This window comes from Chanodichthys erythropterus, chromosome 17 (assembly GCF_024489055.1).
Source record: "Chanodichthys erythropterus isolate Z2021 chromosome 17, ASM2448905v1, whole genome shotgun sequence".
Lineage (NCBI taxonomy): Eukaryota > Metazoa > Chordata > Actinopteri > Cypriniformes > Xenocyprididae > Chanodichthys > Chanodichthys erythropterus.
In genome coordinates this window covers 3,082,332-3,106,581 of record NC_090237.1, presented here as the reverse complement: position 1 = coordinate 3,106,581, position 24,250 = coordinate 3,082,332, and the positions used below count along the sequence as shown (strand labels likewise).

General features: G+C 37.6%; 1 long non-coding RNA gene across 1 annotated transcript; it reads right to left on the bottom strand.

The window, feature by feature from the left end:
- Positions 1-598: 598 nt before the first annotated feature.
- On the bottom strand, positions 599-18,719 carry LOC137004131 (uncharacterized). The gene is made up of 3 exons (XR_010892114.1): positions 18,652-18,719; positions 18,259-18,345; positions 599-874 (listed from the first exon to the last, which is right to left on the bottom strand). It is a non-coding gene; the product is annotated as an uncharacterized lncRNA (long non-coding RNA).
- Between the last annotated feature and the right edge of the window lie 5,531 nt (positions 18,720-24,250).

Sequence of the window (24,250 nt, the reverse complement as noted above, 5' to 3'; positions counted from 1 at the left end):
TATCTATCTATCTATCTATCTATCTATCTATCTATCTATCTATCTATCTATCTTTCGTTCTATCTATCATTCTAACATTCTATCTATCTATCTATCTATCTATCATTCTAACATTCTATCTATCTATCTATCTATCTATCTATCCATCTTTTGTTCTGTCGTTCTATCATTCTATTGATCTTTCATTCTATCAGTCTCTCTTTTGTTCTACTATCTATCCATCTATCTATCTATCTATTGTTCTATCTATCTATCATTCTATATATGTATCTTTCGTTCTATCTATCATTCTATCTTTCGTTCTATCTATCTATCTATCTATCTATCTATCTATCGTTCTATCGTTCTATCTATCTGTCATTCTATATATCTATCTTTCGTTCTATCTTTCATTATATCTTTCGTTCTATCATTCTATATATCTATCTTTCGTACTATCTATCTATCTATCTATCTAACCATCTTTCGTTCTATCATTCAATATATCTTTCGTTCTATCGTTCTATCTATCTCTATCCATCTTTCGTTCTATCATTCTATATATCTTTCGTTCTATCATTCTATCTATCTTTCATTCTATCTATCTTTCGTTCTATCTATCATCCTGAGAAATTAGTCTGAAATAAGTAAACAAAGAAGCTCCTGATCGTTTTATTTCAATATTATATCAGTTTATTATATCAGTCTCTTGCCTGTCAATCATAGCAGACTAAGACAAGTCAGCAGTAGAGAAGAACAAGAATTCTGCTTAAACATGCTGTCAGGATCTCAATCCGAACTTCACAACCCCTCAAACAGCCCTTGAGTCCTCAGATGCTTTGACAGTACTGTAATACGCTACAGTCCCGCCAGTAGAGCCGCGTCGACTCTGTCCCTGCGAGAGAGAAATAAAAACAGCACTGATGAAAGAGAGAGAGCAACGAAGGAGAGAGTGAGACGGAGAGATGGAGGGAAAGCTGCATTAATGGGCTTATTGTAATATGGGAAAATACCTCAGAGACACACAAACCCAAAGAACAGCTGCAGCACGCTGGAAACTCTGTGTGTGTGTGTGTGTGTGTGCGTGTGTGTGTGTGTGTGTGTGTGTGTGTGTGTGTGTGTGTGTGTGTGTGTGTGTGTGTGTGTGTGTGTGTGTTGAGAGGCAGTAATTCCCAATATAACAGTCGTATTTGACCTCAGACAAGCCCTCCATAATAATGCGAAGATGTTGAACAGTGTGTGTGTGTGTGTGTGTGTGTGTGTGTGTTTCTGCACAGCTGCAGGGCTCATAACCTCCAGTCTGAGCGCACAGGAATTAGACTCCAGGAAAGAGCCAAATGGACGTAAAATAAAGCACAATCACCCCACCAGGGAAAACACACACACACACACACACACTTTCAACACCACACATTCCATGGATCTGGACAAGCGCGGCAGAGGAGTTGGCTGACAGGCTGGGAGTTTTTACCGGAGAGGGGGAAATGTCAGCCATGTTAGTGCTGTACGTTACAGTTCCTGTGAGTTAGTGGCCGCAGGAGTACTGAACACACTCCAAAACACACACACACACACACACACACACACACACACACACTACATGACCGCAACCACAGCTAATCTACAGTCAACTAACAACCTCAGCCCACTTTAGAAATCTGTTTCCAGGAACAAGACTCGCTATTAAGTGAACTCATTAAGAAAACATGCAGCTAATAATGGTCAAGACAAAATACCCTCCGAAAAAATTACTGTATACACCTATATATGTATTTATATATACATATATACAATTATATCCAGATTCATGACTTATTTACTTACATTGTAAGACACTTCCAGGAATGCTTCAGTACTACCGTGGTACTGTACATGGCCAAAAAAACATGGAATTGCCGTTAAATCATGTCTAAAACAAAAGATGGCATTACCAGAGTAGTTTTTGGTACTTTTTTTGTTAGAACACAATGACCTAATATATAAAGCATTCAAAATTAAAGACGAATGTTGTAAATATGTATTCAACTCACTAAAATACAAGTAACAATGACAGTTTAAGGCAATTCTAATCTGATGGAAAATATATCAGGAGAAAAAAAGCAATGAAGTGGTGCTCCCAAACAATGGAAACTGTTGTTGGACTGGACAGATAGGCTCATTAGAGTAGCAGCAGGTGGCGCTGTTGCATTAAATGGCAGAGCACATCAGTTTAGCTGGCAATTTTCACTTCCCCTCGGTTTCACAGACAAGGGTTAAGCCTAGTCTCAGACTAAAAAAAAGCATGTTTGAGCTGTTTTAACTGAAACAAGCTTACACTGAGATCTCGTTTTGTCTTAAGATGCACAATGTTTTTCTTCTAAGGCACATTTATGAAAGCTATTTAAAGGCACAATATGTAAGAGTTTTGGATTAAAATATCCACTAGAACAGTGTTATATATTTGTTGTCTTGTGTGCTTACATTATTCCAGTTGTTTCCAAGAATGTTTAAATCCAGAGAATAAGCAATTTTAAACCAGCTCACGGATCGTATCCGTGCCTATCAATGACATCATTCAGTTTTATTTTGTAGAAACCATGGAAACACCAAAGACACTTTAGTATATTATGTGTTTTATTAGTCAAGGGAACAATTATTGTTTGGATACATTCATCAACTGAAAACTAATCATTGTTATTTAACTAAACACATTTTGTCTTATTGTTTAAATCTCGTTTTCTTGATTTACCGTATCATGTTTTACCATGCCTAATATCGCAGAGCGAATGCACAGAGTAACGTTATAACATCATTTTCAACACTGTCAAATGTATCTAATATGATAAACAGTGCTGCTTTACCCCACATACACTCGACAGGAAGAAGCAGAAGCAGCGACTGTGTCATAATAAAAGTCCCACTGCTGTCGAGACATGTCACGCTGGTCTCTCATTATCAATCGCTCTAGCGGCCGCGTTCAGCTTCACAGCACTCATCCTGCTCTGCTTCATACTACATACTACCGAGTCCCATCGGATTCTTTTCCACCGGCTGTGAATTGAAGATGACAACTCCCATGAGTCTGCGCTAAATTTCGGCATCATCAAGCTATGCCTTTGTTTTGAATAGGTGACCTCTAGTGGCGAAAACTTACATATTGTGCCTTTAAATGTCTTAATTGAACTATGGCCTAATCCTGGCTTAATCTAAGCCCTGTTTGTGAAACCAGGCCTACACATACTGATCATACTGATTAACCAGTGTTAACTGAAATTAAAAGTAGTTTTCATCAATTGAAATAAAGCGTAACAATAAATTATAAATAGTAGATGAAAAACTTAAACTAAAAAACGCAAGAGAAAATTAGAAATGATGACATGCCAACTAAATGAAATACGTTAAATACTAAAATAGAAATAAAAAATTAAATCTAAAAAGAAATAGGAAAACAATTACAAAAAAAATTAAAAATAAAAATAAAATCAAATTAATATAAATAAAACTAATATAAAAATTAAACTAATTCAAAATATTAATAAATATTAATAATACTTATATTAATGAGACAAAATCAAAAAATGCTACAACCAAAACAAGATCATAATCAAGGGTGTAAATCAAGACTAATTTTAATAAAAAACTAAAATTTTATTAAAGGAAAGTGCCACTGTAAAAAAAAAAATATAAGTAAGTTAAGTGGTTGCCTTAAAATTTGAGTTCATTGAAATTAAATATTTGAGTTAAAGGTGCAATATGTAATAATTTTGCAGTAAAATATCCAGTGTTATATATTTTGTTCACTTGAGTACTTACAATATCCCAAATGTTTCCAACTATTTGTAAATCGTGAGAAATTGGTATTTTACCCAAGGCTCCGGGACGTGTGAGGAGTCGCCTGTCAATGGCGTCATACCCGCGTTACCCTCGATTTCCGGTTTATTTTGTAGAAATCATGGAAACACCAAAGACGCTTTAATATATTACATGTTTTGATTAACTGTGTTGATATATTTATAGACAGAAAACGAATTATTGTTATATAGCTCAACACATTCAGTCTTATTGTTTAAATCTCATTTTCTTGATTTTTTGCGAGTCTCATGCTTTACCATGCCTCAGAGATAAACACTATTTTGTGAAGTAGCTAACATAGCATAATCAGATGCAGCTTTATTTTTAGTAACGGTAATACAGCATTTTCTCCATTATACAATATGTTTTAAAATTAATTGCATGCCATTTATCAACACAATCATCCAGCATTTAATATGATATTGTAAAATGGATCTATCTTACTGCAGTGTGTAACAGTGTCTCACAGCAGCCGCCGAGCGAACGCACAGAGTAACGTTATAACATCATTTTCAACACTCTCAAATGTATCTAATATGATAAACAGAGCTGCGTTACCTCATACTCATGACCGGAAAAGTGGAAGCGGCCCCGGCGACTGTATCATAATAAAAGTCCTGCTGCTCGTGAGGCGTGTGTTGCTCAATCGCTCCAGCGGCCTCGTTCTGCTGGAACGAGACCACATGTCCCAAGATTCTGTTCTCAAACTTGGTGTCATCAAGCTACTGTTACGGTATGCTGGTGCAGAGATGAGGCAGATACGGATTTCCACAATAACGTAGAGCTTTAATCAAACAAAGGCAAGGAAACACCAAACATAACGTTAACACAACAGAGAACGGACGAGGAGTGAAGGGAGTGAGTGCAATATATGGGGAGTGCTGACAATAGAGTCCAGGTGCAGGTGATGAGTGACGATGAGGAGCTGACGAGGGAAGTGAGTGCAGGTGTGGAGAACAGGAGGATACTGGGAAATGGAGTCCAGGGAAACAAGGGATCTGTAACAGTACCTCCCCCTCCCGGTAGGCGCGTCCTCGCGCCGTAGATGTAACAACCGGGAGGGGGGCGGGCGCCCTGGAGACCTCAAACCGGAGCAGGGGGAGGAGTAAACTGGAGTGGAGGTCTCCAGGGCAGGTCCAAAAACCATGGCGGGTCAGGAGCCGTGGGCAGCCATGGGGGGTCAGGAGCCGTGGGCAGCCATGGGGGGTCAGGAGCCGTGGGCAGCCATGGGGGGTCAGGAGCCGTGGGCAGCCATGGGGGGTCAGGAGCCGTGGGCAGCCATGGGGGGTCAGGGGCTGAAGGCAGCCATGGCGGGTCAGGGGCTGAAGGCAGCCATGGCGGGTCAGGTGCAGCGGGCAGCCATGGCGGGTCAGGTGCAGCGGGCAGACATGCAGCGGGAAGACATGGCGGGTCAGGTGCAGCGGGCAGACATGGCGGGTCAGGTGCAGCAGGCCGCCATGGCGGGTCAGGGACCGAAGGCTTGATGCCGTAGTGCCCAGGCGGCGCTGAAGGACCGGCGGGAGATGGCGGAACCAGCGGCTCCGCCGACCGAAGCGCAGCCGGTGCTCCAGAAGGCCGCAGTGTAAGACAGACGACATACAACAAAGTGAACACTGGGGAGAGTGAGGAGGCCAACTGGAGCTGAGGGACGGAGTGACAGAGTGAAGACGGAGGAGTGCAGTCCAGAAGTGAGGGCAAGCCGACGAAGGAACAAGGTGTGAACGGGGGCAGGATGGAGGCTGGTGACACTGGTGGACTGCTGGACAACGGTGGAGCAGAGGGAGGTTGGAGCCGGGGTGAAGGTAATCGCCCAGAGGTCCGAGGTGGAGATCTGGGCGAGGGGGCTAGAGGTGAAGGTTCAGTGCAAACATAACTGGATGGAGGTGGGAGAGGGAGGCAGGGAGGGAAAACAGTCTTTGGGCTGGAGGGTTCAAAAACACAGTTCATAGGAGCCGTTGGCTCGGCGGCGGCGGCTGGAGCTGAGGGCTTGGCGGCGGCGGCTGGAGCTGAGGGCTCGTAGGCGTCGGAGACTGGAGAACTTTGCTCGGCGGCGGAGACTGGAGAACTTTGCTCGGCGGCGGAGACTGGAGAACTTTGCTCGGCGGCGGAGACTGGAGAACTTTGCTCGGCGGCGGAGACTGGAGAACTTTGCTCGGCGGCGGAGACTGGAGAACTTTGCTCGGCGGCGGAGACTGGAGAACTTTGCTCGGCGGAGGAGACTGGAGAACTTTGCTCGGCGGAGGAGACTGGAGAACTTTGCTCGGCGGAGGAGACTGGAGAACTTTGCTCGGCGGAGGAGACTGGAGAACTTTGCTCGGCGGAGGAGACTGGAGAACTTGGCTCGGAGGAGACTGGAGAACTTGGCTCGGAGGAGACTGGAGAACTTGGCTCGGAGGAGACTGGAGAACTTGGCTCGGAGGAGACTGGAGAACTTGGCTCGGAGGAGACTGGGGTTGAGGGCCATTTCATCCCCTCAAATACAATTAAAATCCCCACAGGCACTGGAGCTGGCTCTGTGGGGACTGGAGCTGGCTCTGGAGATACTGGAGCTGGCTCTGGAGATACTGGAGCTGGCTCTGGAGATACTGGAGCTGGCTCTGGAGATACTGGAGCGGGCTCTGGAGATACTGGAGCGGGCTCTGGAGATACTGGAGACACTGGAGCGGGCTCTGGAGACACTGGAGCGGGCTCTGGAGACACTGGAGCGGGCTCTGGAGACACTGGAGCGGGCTCTGGAGACACTGGAGCGGGCTCTGGAGACACTGGAGCGGGCTCTGGAGACACTGGAGCGGGCTCTGGAGACACTGGAGCGGGCTCTGGAGACACTGGAGCGGGCTCTGGAGACACTGGAGCGGGCTCTGGAGACACTGGAGCGGGCTCTGGAGACACTGGAGCGGGCTCTGGAGACACTGGAGCGGGCTCTGGAGACACTGGAGCGGGCTCTGGAGACACTGGAGCGGGCTCTGGAGACACTGGAGCGGGCTCTGGAGATACTGGAGCGGGCTCTGGAGACACTGGAGCGGGCTCTGGAGACACTGGAGCGGGCTCTGGAGACACTGGAGCCGCTTTCTTCCTCCTCCTCCGCTTACTGGGCCCAGTAGCGGAATATGGGTCCAGCCTGGGGCAGGCAGGGAGTTCGCTGGAGGGGTATGCGGAGGAAGACGGAGGTTGACTGACTGGCCCGGCCAGCCGTGTTTCTGGATGGACTGGAGACATACACTTATCCTGAACCTCATCCACGAAGAATTTGGAGCCATTTAACCACAAAATAAAATTGATTGTTTCGCTTAAGGAGAAACGATAATCAGGTTCATCAAAACGGATAGTGTTGTCGTCCAGTCCATCCAGAAACAGGGAGATTAAACATGCTTCAGGCCAGTCAGACAAGAAAGCAAGCTCAACGAACTCCTCCACATACCTTTCCAGCGAACGACCCACCTGAAGAAGCCCGATGAGCCGATCGCCAGTTGCCAGATGGGAGAGAGGCCTTGGAGGAGCAGGAGCCAGGGAGCTGGTGAAAGTCTCCATTCTGTGGAAATCCAAAGTTTTTGGTCCGTTCTTCTGTTACGGTATGCTGGTGCAGAGATGAGGCAGATACGGATTTCCACAATAACGTAGAGCTTTAATCAAACAAAGGCAAGGAAACACCAAACATAACGTTAACACAACAGAGAACGGACGAGGAGTGAAGGGAGTGAGTGCAATATATGGGGAGTGCTGACAATAGAGTCCAGGTGCAGGTGATGAGTGACGATGAGGAGCTGACGAGGGAAGTGAGTGCAGGTGTGGAGAACAGGAGGATACTGGGAAATGGAGTCCAGGGAAACAAGGGATCTGTAACAGCTACGCCTTTGTTTTGAATAGACCTCTAGCGGACAGAAAATATTACATAGTGCACCTTTAATACAATGAAGGAGATTGTTTTAATAAATAGAAACTCATCTGAACCACATTATCTAAGTTGATTTGACAAAAGAAAAAAGGTGTGAAGTTGTCATGAAAATATTTTTTTACAATGTGCCAGCTTGTCGTTGATATGCAAATATTGTGTTTACATTAACACACCTACAATGGAAGTCTATGGCGCAAGACCAGGATAAACGTTAAAATACACTGTTTTCAGAGTACATCTTCAAAACATCAACATTTTACACCTTAAAATAAAATAAAAAAGCATGTTAAGCTGTAAAACCTGGAGCAATGATGTCAGTAATGCAAAATCAGGAGTTCATCCACCAAGAAAAGTAGTCCAACCGATTTAGACGCTTACTTTTTTGTGGGGAAGAATCAATACAAGTACTTCACCTTTCTGCTTTCAAATCCCCATAGACTTCCACTGTAAGTGCATTAATGTAAATGTGATTTGTTTCATTTTACAAAGCTGGTCCAGATTGTTGTCTGTAGCCAGACGTGAAGAGCGGAGAACAGTCGCTCTTTGTTAGTTTGTATAGTCTCCCTCATAATGAGTGTTTACAGCTTGTTTCATATTTCTGTAACAAACAATAAATGCCTCCACAAAACTCCTCGTAAAGTTCCTCCGAACGCTCATTTTCCCTCTGCTTTTACCTGCCCACATATTGGTTATATTTTCTCAGCATTTAAACATGTTTGGTTCAATCAAAGCAGACGGATGTGTCCGAATCTCAGCCAGGCTAAACACGAGAAGCGACAGCGGCCAGTTCTCTGTGTCGGTGTGTGAGTGATGGATGCTGGTGTGTGTTTCAGTGGAAGAGATCAGCCGTGTGTTTATCATATCTGACTGAGATCAGAGCTGTGTGTGTCTTATAGACCTTAATGTTTAAATAAACTCACACACACGCTGTAATTCACTGCATATCATCGCTTGCTCTTTTCCTCTCCTCCCTCTCTGTTACACATCACATTTTTCCTTCTCCCTCCCCCCTTCATTAATCATGCTGTCGTCCGTGTGTTCTTTCAGTGTTTACATTAAACAGGACTATCAAGGCAGGCCCGCGAGACGCCGCAGGAATTTAACCCTTCAGACACATCATTACCCAGACACACACACACACACACACACACACGTTTTCCATTCTATTTTTTACTTTGTTGCTATTGTTTTTCAATGCATACAAGTGCTAGACGGACGTCTTTAACTGATGCGTTCGCGTCTCGCATCTTTTGCAGCGACACAGTGTCGTGAGAAAAAAACGCGGCACTTAAATTAAAAGAAGTTAACTTGACCTTTTTTTTTGCTCTACTGACCTGCAGTTTTTGAATTGTGCGAGACACGAGTACAATGGTCAAACGCGTCCATATAGTGCATGTTTACATAGAAAAACAATGGAAAAGCAATGCAGTGGAATGGATAAACAAGGGACTGTGTCCGAAATCACCCCATTTACCCCTAAATAGGGCACAGCCATTTGTAGTGTCCTGTTGAAATGCATCATATCAGAATGATTTCTGAAGGATCATGTGACACTGAAGACTGGAGTAATGATGCTGAAAATTCAGCTTTGATCACAGGAATAAACTACATAAAAAAAGTTTGTTGACAAACTTTGATGTTGGCTTGAGAAAGCCTGATCAGAAAGTTTGAAGAAGTTTTAAAAGCTTGAAGTTTGAAGATTTTGAAGGCCATACAATTCATCAGAATAACAGATACTCGGGATGGTTGCAATGAGGTTGCCATGGTGTTGCTATGCAGTTGCTAGGGTATTCTGGTGGTTACTAAGAGGTTGCTATTCTGTTGCTAGGGTACCCAGGGCAGTTGCTAGGGTATTCTGGTGGTTACTAGGAGGTTGCTAGGGTGTTGCTATTCAGTTGATAGGGTACTTGGGGTGGTTTCTAGGGTGTTGCTATGTGGTTGCTAGGGTATTCTGGGTGGTTGCAAGGCTGCTGTTATTCAGTTGCTAGGGTTTCTGGGTGGTTGCTAGGGTGTTGTTATGCTGTTGCCAGGGTACTCAACGCTGTTGCTAGGGTATTCTGGTGGTTACTAGTAGTTTGCTATGGTGTTGCTATTTAGTTGCTAGGGTACTTTGGGTGGTTGCCAGGGTGTTGCTAGGGTGTTGCTATGTGGTTGCTAGGGTATTCTGGGTGGTTGCTAGTATGTCATTATTCAGTTGCAAGGGTATTCTGGGTGGTTGCTAGGGTGTTGCTATGCTGTTGCCAGGGTACTCAGTGCTGTTGCTAGGGTATTCTTGTGGTTACTAGTAGTTTGCTATGGTGTTGCTATTTATTTGCTAGGGTACTTGGGGTGGTTGCCAGGGTGTTAATATGTGGTTGCAGGGTGTTGCTATGCAGTTGCTATAGTATTATGGGTGGTTGCTAGTATTTCATTATTCAGTTGCTAGGGTACTTGGGGTGGTTGCCAGGGTGTTGCTATGTGGTTGTTAGAGTTTTCTGGGTCATTGCTAGGGTGTTTGCTAGCGGTTGCTATGGTGTTACTATGCAGTTGCTAGGGTACTCAATGTGGTTGCTAGGGTATTGTTATGCCACTGCTAGGGTATTCTGGTGGCTACTAGGAGATTGCTAGGGTGTTGCTATTTAGTTGTAGGGTACTCGGTTGGTTGCCAGGATGTTGCTATGTGGTTGTTAGGGTATTCTTATTCAGTTGCTAGGGTTTTCTGGGTGGTTACTAGGGTGTTGATATGTGGTTGCTAGGATGTCATTATTCAGTTGCTAGGGTTTTCTGGGTGGTTACTAGGGTGTTGCTATGCGGTTGCTAGGATGTCATTATTCAGTTGCTAGGGTTTTCTGGGTGGTTACTAGGGTGTTGCTATGCGGTTGCTAGGATGTCATTATTCAGTTGCTAGGGTTTTCTGGGTGGTTACTAGGGTGTTGCTATGTGGTTGCTAGGGTACTAAATGTGGTTGCTAGGGTATTCTGTAGTTTTGTTAAAAAAATGCAGCCTTGGTGAGCAGAGCTGACTTCTTTCATAAACAACTTTTGAACAACAGTGCACATTTTGATAAACGATTATGAAGACAAATAATTTTTTATATTTGGAATGACAGGATGAATTGTTCATGAATGTGCATTAAGAAAATACAATGCAATGAATACTTACATCATTCTTCTGACATACTTTATTTCTAATAATTTCTATCTAAATTGGGATGTGTGAAAAATGTATCGTGCTGGAAGATAATTGCTCATTCAGTTTTAATTGTGAATATTGATTGAATTAGTTTTATTGAATTTGTGCATTGTTGATGAAGGGTAGTCATAATGATAATGGTTTATAAAGAGACAGAAACTACATTTCCCATCATCCTCTGCGAAATCACAAGAATGACAGAATACAAGATAAATGATTAATTACACACTTAAAACATCTCATTTACTCTATATTTTGTTGTTAAAAAGTGTCCTGTCTTTGTCAGAAATTGAAAAAGAAAGTCAACAAGAGATTGAAAACACTCGTGCAGCATTTGCTGTTTTTCATGATATCGATCTAAGATCAACAGCTAAAGCTAGCAGCTGTCCTCGTTCTGGGTTTCATCATTGTGCATGTGTGACCGTCTTTAAATGCGTGTATTAATAGACGTGCTTAAGACTCGACCTTTCCCTTGGGAACACACGTTAAACTCGGACGGTTAACTTGAGACGCCGCCGAGCATAACTGAGACGTTTCGCTCTGCATGGTCTCGATATCTTAACTCCAGCGCTTTAACTTTGAGACGCACACATTACTGAGCTAGTAATAGCATTAGTGTTGGCTTTGAAGCCTCTGCCAGGGACGATCCGGACACTCCAGAGGAAGAGTAAAGATGAGTCTGTATCTGGGAAACACAAACAGATCTGTGCATTGACACACTTCTTCAGATCTGGATTGTATCGCTCAGAGGTTTCTCTGTCAAAGCTCTGTTGCGTTCAAGCTTCAACTATGGCTCAGGTGTTTTTCCTGGGAAATAAATAGAAATCAGTTATTGGAATACAGTAAGATCTGAGCCATTTTGGGAGTCTGAAGCAGCATTTGCTGTCCATATAATCTCATCTGTCTATAATAAACTGATAGACACTGATACAGAGAATAAGGGAGGAACCTTTTTCATGCTCAAACAGCAACATTACACACTAAAGAAAGATGAACATGGAAAAGAGCAGAATAGGTACTCTTTAATTTCTCATCACCTTAAAGAAAAGAAAACACTATGTCACCGTGAACCAGAGCAAAACTTGTGGGTCTGGACTCTGGAGAGTTGTGTAAACTGGAGCGGTCAGCTTGGCTCTCCAGGGTCAGTGTTCAGTGTTTTATTTTGTTATTTTGGGTCATGCGGCGCCCCTCAAGAGAAACCCAAACCTTCTCATGTCTGTTTGCGCTCTCATTGCCCCTGGTAACACGCTAACAGTTCCCGCGGCTTCTCTTTACCCCTCCGCGGGGCACGGAGGGGGTATTTAGCCCCGTGGGGGGGGAGGAGGGGCTGATGGGAAGGGAGAATGTCTGACCTTGTAACTGTATCAGGGGAGAAGTGATGGAGACCAAACCACACGCTCAACACACACAACAGTCATGTGCACACTAAATATATCAAACACACACCAAAACACACATGCAGCACTGAGCAGATGATTCACCGCCGCCTGTCTCAGCTCGATGTGACATCAAAACATTTACATGCCGCGTTTCACTAACGAATGACGTTCTGAACCTGTGGAAGAACATTTCTGCCACATACTGTAAGAAAAAATCAAGCTTCGGCAAATCATTATTATGATATAGACAGTCATAATGATGACATAAAACAAAATTATCAGATATCAAGTCAAAATTATACGATTAAAAAGTTGAAATTATGAGATTAAAAGTCATAATAATGACAATTATGATAATTAAGTATTATGACAGTCATAATTGTGACAAAAAAAGTATTTTTTGTCATAATTATGACTTTTTATCTCATAAGTTTGACTTTTTGTCTTATAATTATGGCTTTTATTTTTTTTTTTTTTTACTCTTCATATCATAGGTTTTACTGTCATATTTTGACTTCACAATTATGCATTTTTATCTTATTTTTGACTTTTTGGGTCATAATTATGCATTTATGACTCATTTTTTAATTTTTGTCATAATTATGGCTTTTATCTCATAATTTTAACTTTTTATCTCGTAAGTTTGACTGTCATATTTTGACTTGTCACAATTATGCATTTAAACTAAATTATTTTTGAATTTTTATGTCATAATTATGGCTTTTATCTCATAATTGTAACTTTTTATCTCATAAGTTTGACTGTCATATTTTGAATTTTCACAATTATGCATTTTTATCTAATTATTTTTCACTTTTTATATCAAAATTGTGCATTTATGACTCATTTTTTAATTTTTTGTCATAATTATGGCTTTTATCTCATAATTTTAACTTTTTATCTCGTAAGTTTGACTGTCATATTTTGAATTTTCACAATTATGCATTTTTATCTAATTATTTTTGACTTTTTATGTATATAATTATATATTTTTGTCTAAATTTTTACTTTTACATGTCATAACTATGGCTTTGTTTCATTTTTCTAATTTTTATCTCATAATTATGTCATTTTATCTCATTCCATTAAAATTATATATATATATATATATATATATATATATATATAAATAAAATTTTGATTTATTTTATACAAAGTAAAATTGATAAAATTTATAACAAAATATTACATATTATAGAATTTATACATAATCTTAATTTTATATACGTACTATATATATAATGATAACTTTTATGATAATTACAATTATTTTGATAACTATTTTATGATTAAATATGAATGTAATGAGGTCATGTGACAACAATATACCATTAGTCAGTATAGACCTTAGTCAAGGAGGCACCATATTTAATTTCTTTACAGGAATAAAAACGAGGCTGTGAGGGACAGAATACAGTGTGTTCAGTGGATTGTACTGTAGTTTATCAACTGTTCAGCTGACGATAAAACTTTCAGTAGACAAAAACTCCATGAAGCAGTTTTAAAGGTTGCGAGTTTTGAAAATGACGTGATCTAGGACCTTTATACAGTGCATGCCATCTATCCTCGTTTTTCTCTGTGTTAAAATTCAATATGGCGTCTAACCTGTCTAAGATCTATACGGGTAGTTCGCTGGTGTTAGCTGGTCTGGTTGGCTAGTTTTATGAAAAAGTCATTTTAGAGGGGGCCACTTGATATTTGGCTTAGGCTGGTTCAAACAGTTTTTTTTTTTTTTTCCTCCAGCAGTACACCAATATTTCATTCTGAACATAATCTATAACACAAAGAGTCCCAGTGGTGTCCTGCCAAATATGTGTTATGTGAATATGGGCTGTGTGTCCCCTCACGGTTTGATCCGTGTTTGTTAGGGCCGTGTTGAAACGACACAACTACACACAACACATAAACACATAATTCTTCTGAACTCTTGGACTGTTAAAGTCATTCTGGAACAGAGGTACAGAAACAAATGGATAGAAGGACAGAAAAAAGAGTCACCTGGGGAAAATAAACTCTCCAGGTTTCAGGACATTAAAGCTGACGGTTTTCCCTACAGGAAGCGCAAGCTGGACTGTGTGAGACGTTACACACACAAACGCACACTCAAGGTATTTCACGTTTGAAATTCAGTATTCTCTCCGGAGCGATGTTGAGGATCCTCCAGACTAAACGAACAGAACGAAGGCCGCCCTTCCCCTCCGGTGCAGGACTCTTGGCCGTCTGCGAGCTTTAATATTTCCTGCGCTGTCAGAATATGTTTGTACTGTTTCAATACCTTCAGTTCAGCTTTATGATGTTTATGTTTATGGGCGTATTGTCCGCGTGTAGTTTCTCACCGTCATGCCGATCCAAAACCGCATGACTGTTTTTTTCTGTGGAACTCAAAAATTCACGCTGTTATTTTTCATACAATTAAAGTGGATGGAAACTGGAGCCGCTAAGCTCAAAAAACTCCATAAAAGCACAATAAAAGTAGTGCAGAAGAATAGTGCTCTACCATACTTTACCAGAAAAAACACCACACATGACTAGGCCTATAGGTCATGCTGGGACAGAACTGTATTGTTTAAAGAAAAAACACAGATAAGTCACAATTTACTGTTAGGGTTATTGTTATCATAATTACAACTTTCTATGTTATAATTTTGACATGAACAAGTACATGAACATTTATGCCATAAGTGAATTTTTATCTCATAATTTTGACTTTCTACATCATAATTATGACTTTCTATATTATAATTTTGAGATGAACAGCATGAAAATGTATCTAATCATTTTTACTTTTTATCTATTTTTTTTTTTACTTTTTATCTCATAATTTCAATTTTGACTTTTAACATCATAATTACAACTTTCTATGTTATAATTTTGACATTAACAGCAGCATGAACATTTATGCCATAATTAAAATTTTATCTGATAATTTTGACTTGTCATAATAGACATTTTATCTATTAATGTTTACTTTTTATCTCATAATTTTTTACATCATAATTGACTATCTCATAATAAACTTATCTCATAACTTTGACATATCTCATAATTTTGACTTGTCATAATTCAATTTTTATCTCATAATTTTGACTTTCTACATCACAATTACAACTTTCTATATCATAATTTTGACATGAACAGCAGCATGAGCATTTATGTCATAATTTAATTTTTGTCTAATAATTTTTACTTTTTATCTCATAATTTTGATGTCTTAATTGACTATCTCATAATCTCAATTTTGACTTTTAGCATCATAATTACAACTTTCTATATCATAATTTTGACATGAACAGCTACATGAACATTTATGCCTTAATTAAATCTTTATCTCATATTTTTTTACGTCATAATTGACTATCTCATAATAAACTTATCTCATAACTTTGACTTGTATCTCATAATTTTGACTTTTATCTCATAATTTTGACTTTTATCCCATAATTCAATTTTTATCTAATAACTTTGACTTTTATCTCATAATTTTGACTTGTCAATTCAATTTTTATCTCATATTTTTGACTTTCTACGTCACAATTACAACTTTCTATATCATAATTTTGACATGAACAGCAGCATGAGAACTTATGTCATAATTAAATTTTTGTCTAATAATTTTTACTTTTATCTCAGAATTTTGTCATCATAATCGGCTTTTTATCTCATAATTGTCTATCTCATAATTTTGACTTTCTACATCATAATTATGACTTTCTATATTATAATTTTGAGATGAACAGCATGAAAATGTATCTAATCATTTTTACTTTTTATCTATTTTTTTTTTACTTTTTATCTCATAATTTCAATTTTGACTTTTAACATCATAATTACAACTTTCTATGTTATAATTTTGACATGAACAGCTACATGAACATATATGCCATAATTAAAATTTTATCTCATAATTTTGACTTGTCATAATAGACATTTTATCTATTAATGTTTACTTTTTATCTCATATTTTTTTACGTCATAATTGACTATCTCATAATAAACTTATCTCATAACTTTGACATATCTCATAATTTTGACTTGTCATAATTCAATTTTTATCTCATAATTTTGACTTTCTACATCACAATTACAACTTTCTATATCAAAATTTTGACATGAACAGCAGCATGAGCATTTATGTCATAATTTAATTTTTGTCTAATAATTTTTACTTTTTATCTCATAATTTTGATGTCTTAATTGACTATCTCATAATCTCAATTTTGACTTTTAACATCATAATTACAACTTTCTATATCATAATTTTGACCGGAACAGCTACATGAACATTTATGCCTTAATTAAATTTTTATCTCATATTTTTTTTACGTCATAATTGACTATCTCATAATAAACTTATCTCATAACTTTGACTTTTATCTCATAATTTTGACTTGTCAATTCAATTTTTATCTCATATTTTTGACTTTCTACATCACAATTACAACTTTCTATATCATAATTTTGACATGAACAGCAGCATGAGAATTTATGTCATAATTAAATTTTTGTCTAATAATTTTTACTTTTATCTCATAATTTTGTCATCATAATCGGCTTTTTATCTCATAATTTTGACTTTCTACATCATAATTACAACTTTTCATATTATAATTTTGACAGCAGCATTAATATTTGTCATAATTGACTTTTTATCTCATAATTTTGACTTTTATCTCATAATGTTGACTTATGTCATAATAGACTTATCTATTTCTTTTTCTTTTTATCTCATTATTACGATTTGTCACAATTTACTTTTTATCATAATTTACTTTTTATCTCATAATTTTGACTTGTCATAAATATGACTTTTATATCATAATTATGACTTCTTGTCAGTTTGGACATGTTGTCATAATTTCGTCATAACTATGACTTATCTTATAATGACCCTTTGTCAAAACTGTCTTGTCATAATTTCAACTTTTTGTCATATTTATGACTTCTTATGTCATAATTGACTTTATATGTCATAATTTAATTTTTTTTATGTCAGTTTTTTGTCATAATTATAATTTATCAAAGCTTGATTTTTAATTCACAGCATGTTTTAGATAAAAAAATCTCTCAAATCTTTGTGCATTTCTTTGTTAATTTTGGAGCTTAACAGCAGCATGAACATTCAGCTAAACCTTTCCTTTCGTGCTCCACAGAATATATAAATTCATACAGGTTAAGGGTGAGTTATTCCTTTAGTCTGCGACACAGTCAGAATAATAAAGAACGGATTTCAGGAAATGATTCAGAAGTGACATTTGCACTCAGATGATGTTTGCTTTTCACATTTGGAATAAAATAAGAAATCGGAATGCTGTGCAGAGCCGGAATGGGACTCACTTTCTCTCTCTCTCTCTCTCTCTCTCTCTCTCTCTCTCTTTCTCTCTGTGTGTGTGTGTTTTCTGGGAATCTGGCAGAGGAGAGAATTCCTTGTGTCTCCTCGGAGAGATGGTCCGAGTAATTTTTCTGGGCAATGAAACGCACATACAATGTATAGTGTGTAGTACTGTACGCATGTTTGAAAGAAACCTTTGTTAACTCAGGCATATTCATTTTTAACGTAAGCTTTATTGACTCATTTTATTTGAATTGATTAGACATTAGAGTGAGCAAAGCTGGAATCTAGACAAAGAAGAAGCTCAAAATTGAGTGTTTTCATTTGTGTCACATGTTTTGCTCACTACATCATTCCCATACTTCTGTCTGATTTCAGTGTTTTCATTACTGCACTATTATTGTGGAACACGTGGAAAATAGCCAGAATACAGAGTAGATGTATTCAAACTTTTGACTGGTAAAATAATAATATACCTCATGTTTTTCTTACTCTTTCTCTCCGAGAGCAAATGAGACGGTGGTGTGTGTGTGTGTGTGTGTGAGTGTGTGTGTGTGTGTGTGTGTGTGTGTGTGTGTGTGTGTGTGTGTGTGTGTGTGTGTGTGTGACGGAGTGCTTCTCCTTTAGAAACTGCTTAAAAATCAGTCAGCCAATTCACTCACAAATTACTTCCATACCTCCTGTGTCACTACCTCGCATCACCTCCTGCTCTCTCTCTCTCTCTCTCTCTCTGGCTCCGTTTCAAATCCCAGTGATCTGCCCTGCTGTATGCAAAATCAAATGATTTGAAACGCTCAACATAGGCTGCATAATTGATTACAATAGAGTCTGGCATTTACATGCTGATAAAGAAATTATGCAATACTCTAATAAGCATAATAATAAACAGAAAATGGCCTGTTTTTAATTATATTAAACTATTTTATCATTTAAATGTGTTTTTTAGCATTGAACAAATTATTGGCCATTATAAATTTTAATAATTTTTTTCTGTGAAGCATGCATGTGACACTGCCTTAAATTTGGCCAAAATAAGGGATCTCAGAAGGCAACATAATTATGCCGCCTACCTTCTGGAACAGCCTTCGCATCTGATGCAAATATGACGCCGTAAATGCTGTGTGTGTGCAGACATCTTATTAGCTTTCAGAAGAGCTTCTCTCTGTGAATCTGAAGAAAGATACACATTCAGAACAGTTGAATTCAGTGCAAGTTCTCTCTTATAACCTCAGAGTTTCAGCAGAACATTTCAAAAGGTCATTAAACTCTATTTTATATATTAGGTATACAGTCAAGAAATGTCCAAATTTCACCCCAAATTTCAAGGAAAACAATAAGAAATTATATTTTGGGACCATTACAATTTTTTGCATTTTGACATGTTCATATTTCAAAATTTCATATAAGATATTGATATGTTATGATCTCTAAATCCATTAAAATGTAACATAAAGTGGCTGAATTATGGCCTGAAAACCTGTGTGCAGTGTGTGTGTGTGTGTGTGTGTGTGTGTGTGTGTGTGTGTGTGTGTGTGTGTGTGTGTGTGTAAGTAGGGCTACAGAAATCTGACTCTCCTGCCACTCATCTGAAGGAAAGATGCAATAGTATTAATGTCTCTGAAGCCAAGCCAAACTAAACAGCTGCAAATGCAGGCACACACACACACACACACACACACACACACAAGCATGTGTTAAATTCATCCGCGCAGTGACAGTGTCTCCACAAACGTCTAAATTCACATGAAAGTTGAAATGATGATTCCTCTGGTATGGCATTGTAAAGTTTGAGTTTTTTTTTTTTTTGGCATATACAGTATATATTAGTGCATTGGTAATAATGTACATAGTCTTTCCTTTCCCTCTGCTGCTCTTCTGTCATTTTTGACTGATTTTTTTTTTTACTTTATCTGGTAAAATAAAAAACTACTTTACCAGATAATGTGGTTTTTAAATATTTGGTACAAAACATGGTAAAGGTTTTGGCACTTGTGATGTGAACATACACACTCAAAAAATATTCACACTTGTACTCCTCGTGGTCAATAATGAGTGCATTGTAAATGAATGGGAAACAAATTTCACCTAGTGAAAACTTTTGGTACTGCGCCCAAACAAAATCTTACTGAAAGCTCATTTTTTGAGATATCAACCTCAGATTTGGAACACAACTTGTTTAGATTTATTGCTTTGATTTTCTTGCAGTTTTAGAGTAAAACATGTTTTTGAAAATATATATTTCATATAAAAATTGAAAATAGTATTTTTGTGCATTTTTCATAATAATAAACATTTTTTTTACTTTTTTCACTTCAGCAATAATTTTCCAAGTGTCAACTTTAAAAAAAAGACCAAAATTAAGTCTCCAAAATACTCAAAATTTATAACAGTTTAAGTTGGAAATTTCATTTTCAGGTCTATATGCTCAAAAAGTGAATAAATGGATTATAACTACTGCGCAAATACAATTTAGTACTGTAAAATCCCCTAAAAATACAAAATATTAAATAAAAAACATTATAGAATTAAAATATAGTACATTCATGTAATTGAAATGAAAAACAAAATCGGTCATTTTTGAACGACACCGAAATACACTGGGACTCTTATTTTGAAATGTCTCTGCATTACTACTTCCAGCTACTCGTTCAAAAAGATGAGATAACATCTGCAACATCTATCGTGATTCCCATTCTTCCGTCCCCACATTTAAGATCAATTAAAAATTTAAAACTGACCCACAGGGATGTTGTTCAAACTGTTATTTTGTTTAATTGCATTTTTTTTTTTCTTTTTTTGGTTGACAGCATGACATCCCGTTACATTAGTAACAATAACTGTGTTATTCTCTCTATGGTGAAAATAGTTGATTTCTGACTGACACTGTTTCACTGCTCTTGACTGAATTCGACATCCATCATCGGCACATCTCTTATCAGTCAGTCTGGTTTAAGGAGATGAAAGGAAGCAGTCCAGCTCTCACCCTATTTTTCTGCTTGGTTACCGCGGTAACCGGAAACCTTAAAAGCGTCTCTGGTTTCAGCTGTCAGACACACCTTCAGGTGAGAGTGACTGAGCCGTTCCCTTCACCCGCCCGCCTCCCTCCCTCCGCTCGGACCATTGTTTTAAACCAGATGATGATGATGATGATGATGATGACATCACCAGCGTGGCATTACCCTCTACTCTTTCTCTCTCACTAACTCTAACTCTCTCAGTGTCCAGTTTCAGTTAAGTGTTCTGTTAAGTACTGTCGAGTCAGATAAGATCTCGAGGCTGCTGGTTTGTGTGAGTGGTTCAGTAACTGAAGTGTGTAATTCAGTTTTCTCCTCTCTGTTGGAAAGTTTCAGTCAGAATAATACATTTGAACTGCACTGACATTTTAAAGAGAGACTTGATGTTGTTTTTGGGCTCTGCTAGAGCAGGTTTTCCTGCTTGAATGTTCATTATTTTCCTCATATTCTCCATTGTTGCAGCTCCTCTCTTCACAGTCAGTCAGTAACGCTCTGTTTAGTTCTGTTTAGCAGAATAGGACCCCTTTAAGTACACTTAAAAGTACACTTCAGTCCCATTTCACTCAGTAGTCAAATGGCAGCAGAGGAACTAGTCACTTTTAAACAACTGTCAATCTTAAATTAGTCAAATTTAAAGTAGATTAAGTCTTAAACTAGCAGAATCTCAAGCTTAAAACTTTACTTTTTACTTAAAGCTGCCCTCACTATCCAAACAAGTCACAAACTACCGCCACATTCAAACTAGTCTTCGACTCACATTTAAACTATACTATCATACAAAGGTTTGTGGTCAGTGTTAATTTTTTTGAAAGAAAGTCATTTTTAAATAGCATAGATGAATCAAATTGCTCACAGTAAAGACATTTATAATGTCTCAAAATAATAAAATGTCACATTTTTGACAATGTTTTCAACTTTGATAATAATCATAAATGTTTCTTGAGCATCAAATCATCATATTAGAATGATTTCTGAAGGATCATGTGACACTGAAGACTGGAGTAATGATGCTGAAAATTCAGCTTTGATCACTGGATATAAACGTATATTCACATAAAAAACAATTATTTTGAATTGTAATAATATTTCACAATTTTTACTGTATTTTTGATCAAATAAATGGAGCTTTGCTGAGCAGAAGAGACTTCTTTCAAAAACAATCAAAAGAAGTCTCACAGACCCCAAACATTTGAACTCTTTAAACTGCACACACTCTCAGACATTAGCGTGACTTTCCCCACTAACTCTGTGTGTGTGTTTTATGTGGTGTGCAGTGTTGTATTGCATTAGTCAGTGTGAGTCGGTTGGTAAACGTGATTGCTTGTTAAAAGCTACTCTAGAAACATGTTCCAGCTCTATGAGCGCACGACAGCCGAGTAAAACACACACACGACAGCCAGAGGCCTGGAGCTCCACTGCTGAGGAAACTCAAGATGGCCGGAAAACACACACACACACACATATAGCCTGAGGTGTGTGTGCCCGCACAGTGATGTCATCGTCCACTGGTGTGCAGCTTAAACCCCAAGGGCTGTTTTGGGCTCAAACTCCGTCCCGTGTGAGACTCTAAAGCGCAGTAATGAAAGCAGGGGATGAATGCTGGCAGCGGCTCGTATGAGGTGGAACAGTAACTTTAGGAAAATTGTAGTTTCGTAATTCGCTTTATGAAATAACGTGAACCATCCGTTAGCAAAGTCACTTCTGTGTAAGAGAGAGTTAGAAATACGACGGTAGTTTAATAGTGATTCACTGAAATGTAACACTGACTGAGAGTTTCCATGTGATTCACTTTAGTTTGAGTATGAGGGTAGTTTAATAGTAACTAGTTTATCAGGTGTTTTTGAAATGTGACTTGTTTAATATGAATGTGACTGTTGTTGTATATTCAAAACATTCAAAAGTCTGCTCAGCAAGGCTGCATTTATTTGATCAAAAATACAGTAAAAATTTTGAAATATTTTATAGTTTTAAATGACTGTTTTCTACATGAATATACTGTCAAGTGTAATTTATTTCTGTGATCAAAGCTGAATTTTCAGCATCATTACTCCAGTCTTCAGTGTCACATGATGCTTCAGAAATGTTATTTTAAAAAAGCATCATAAAAGTGGTCCACACGACTCGTGCATGATATTTGACGTGTTCAGAAGGCATAATGTGATGCGAAATGTTAATGCACAAATGAGATTTGAGAACTATTCAAGAAGGGAAAAATGACTTTCATTTTGGTCTATTCTTCAACTTTTATGATACATTCATAGTGCTCTTTTGAAGCTTGACAGTCCCAGTCCTCATCCACTTTCATTACATGGAAAAAATCAGTCTGAACATTCTGCTAAACAAACTTTTGTGACATGAGGGTGAGTAAATCATTTCATGCACTATACCTTTAAGAAATCCAGTGTAGCACAATGAAATGTGGCTGTACACTGCAAAAAAGAGAAAAAAAAAAAATATTACCCAGTTTTATTTTTTATGTTTTCCAGTACAAATATATAAAAAAGTTCTTAAATTAAGATACATTTACTTGAGAAGCAAAATGACTTAAGTTATCGAGTTTTGTTTTCTAAAAAAAAGTTTAAAGAATTAGGTGAGTTTATGATTATCTGATAGTGGGGTCAGATAACAATAATCTTGTTTTCTCTATATATTTTTGTACCCACTTGGAAGATATTTGTTCTTGTTTTAAGTATAAACTCACTTAATTTTAATACAATTTTCAGAAAACAAGATTTAATATCTTAAGTAGCGCTGTCAAGTCGATTAATTGCATAACATTTTGTAAATATATATCTTAAGTAATGATGTCAAATTGTTTAATTGTGAAATATATATATTTTAAAAAAGTTTGTAAATATATATATATATATATATATATATATATATATATATATATATATATATATATCTTAAGTAGTGCTGTCAAATCGATTAATCACGATTAATTGCATCAAGCATAAATTTATAAATATATATCTTAAGTAGTGCTGTCAAATTGATAAATTGCAATTAATCACATCTAACATAAAAGTTTGTAAATATATATCTTAAGTAGTGCTGCCAAATTGATTAATCACGATTAATTGCATCTAGCATAAGTTTATAAATATATATCTTAAGTAGTGCTGCCAAATTGATTAATCACGATTAATTGCATCTAGCATAAGTTTATAAATATATATCTTAAGTAGTGCTGTCAAATCGATTAATCATGATTAATCGCATCTAGCATAAGAGTTTGTAAATATAAATCCTAAGTAGTGCTGCCAAATCAATTAATTGCGATTAATCACATCTAAAATAAAAGTTTGCAAATATATATCCAAAGTAGTGCTGTCAAATCAATTAATCACGATTAATCACATCTAAAATAAAAGTTTGCAAATATATATCCTAAGTAGTTCTGTCAAATCAATTAATTGCGATTAATCACATCTAAAATAAAAGTTTGCAAATATATATCCTAAGTAGTGCTGTCAAATCGATTAATCACGATTAATCACATTTAGCATAACTTTGTAAATATATCTTCAGTGGTGCTGTCAAATCGATTAATTGCGATTAATCACATCTAACATAAAAGTTTGTAAATATATATCCTAAGTAGTGCTGCCAAATCGATTAATCACGATTAATCACATCTAAAATAAAAGTT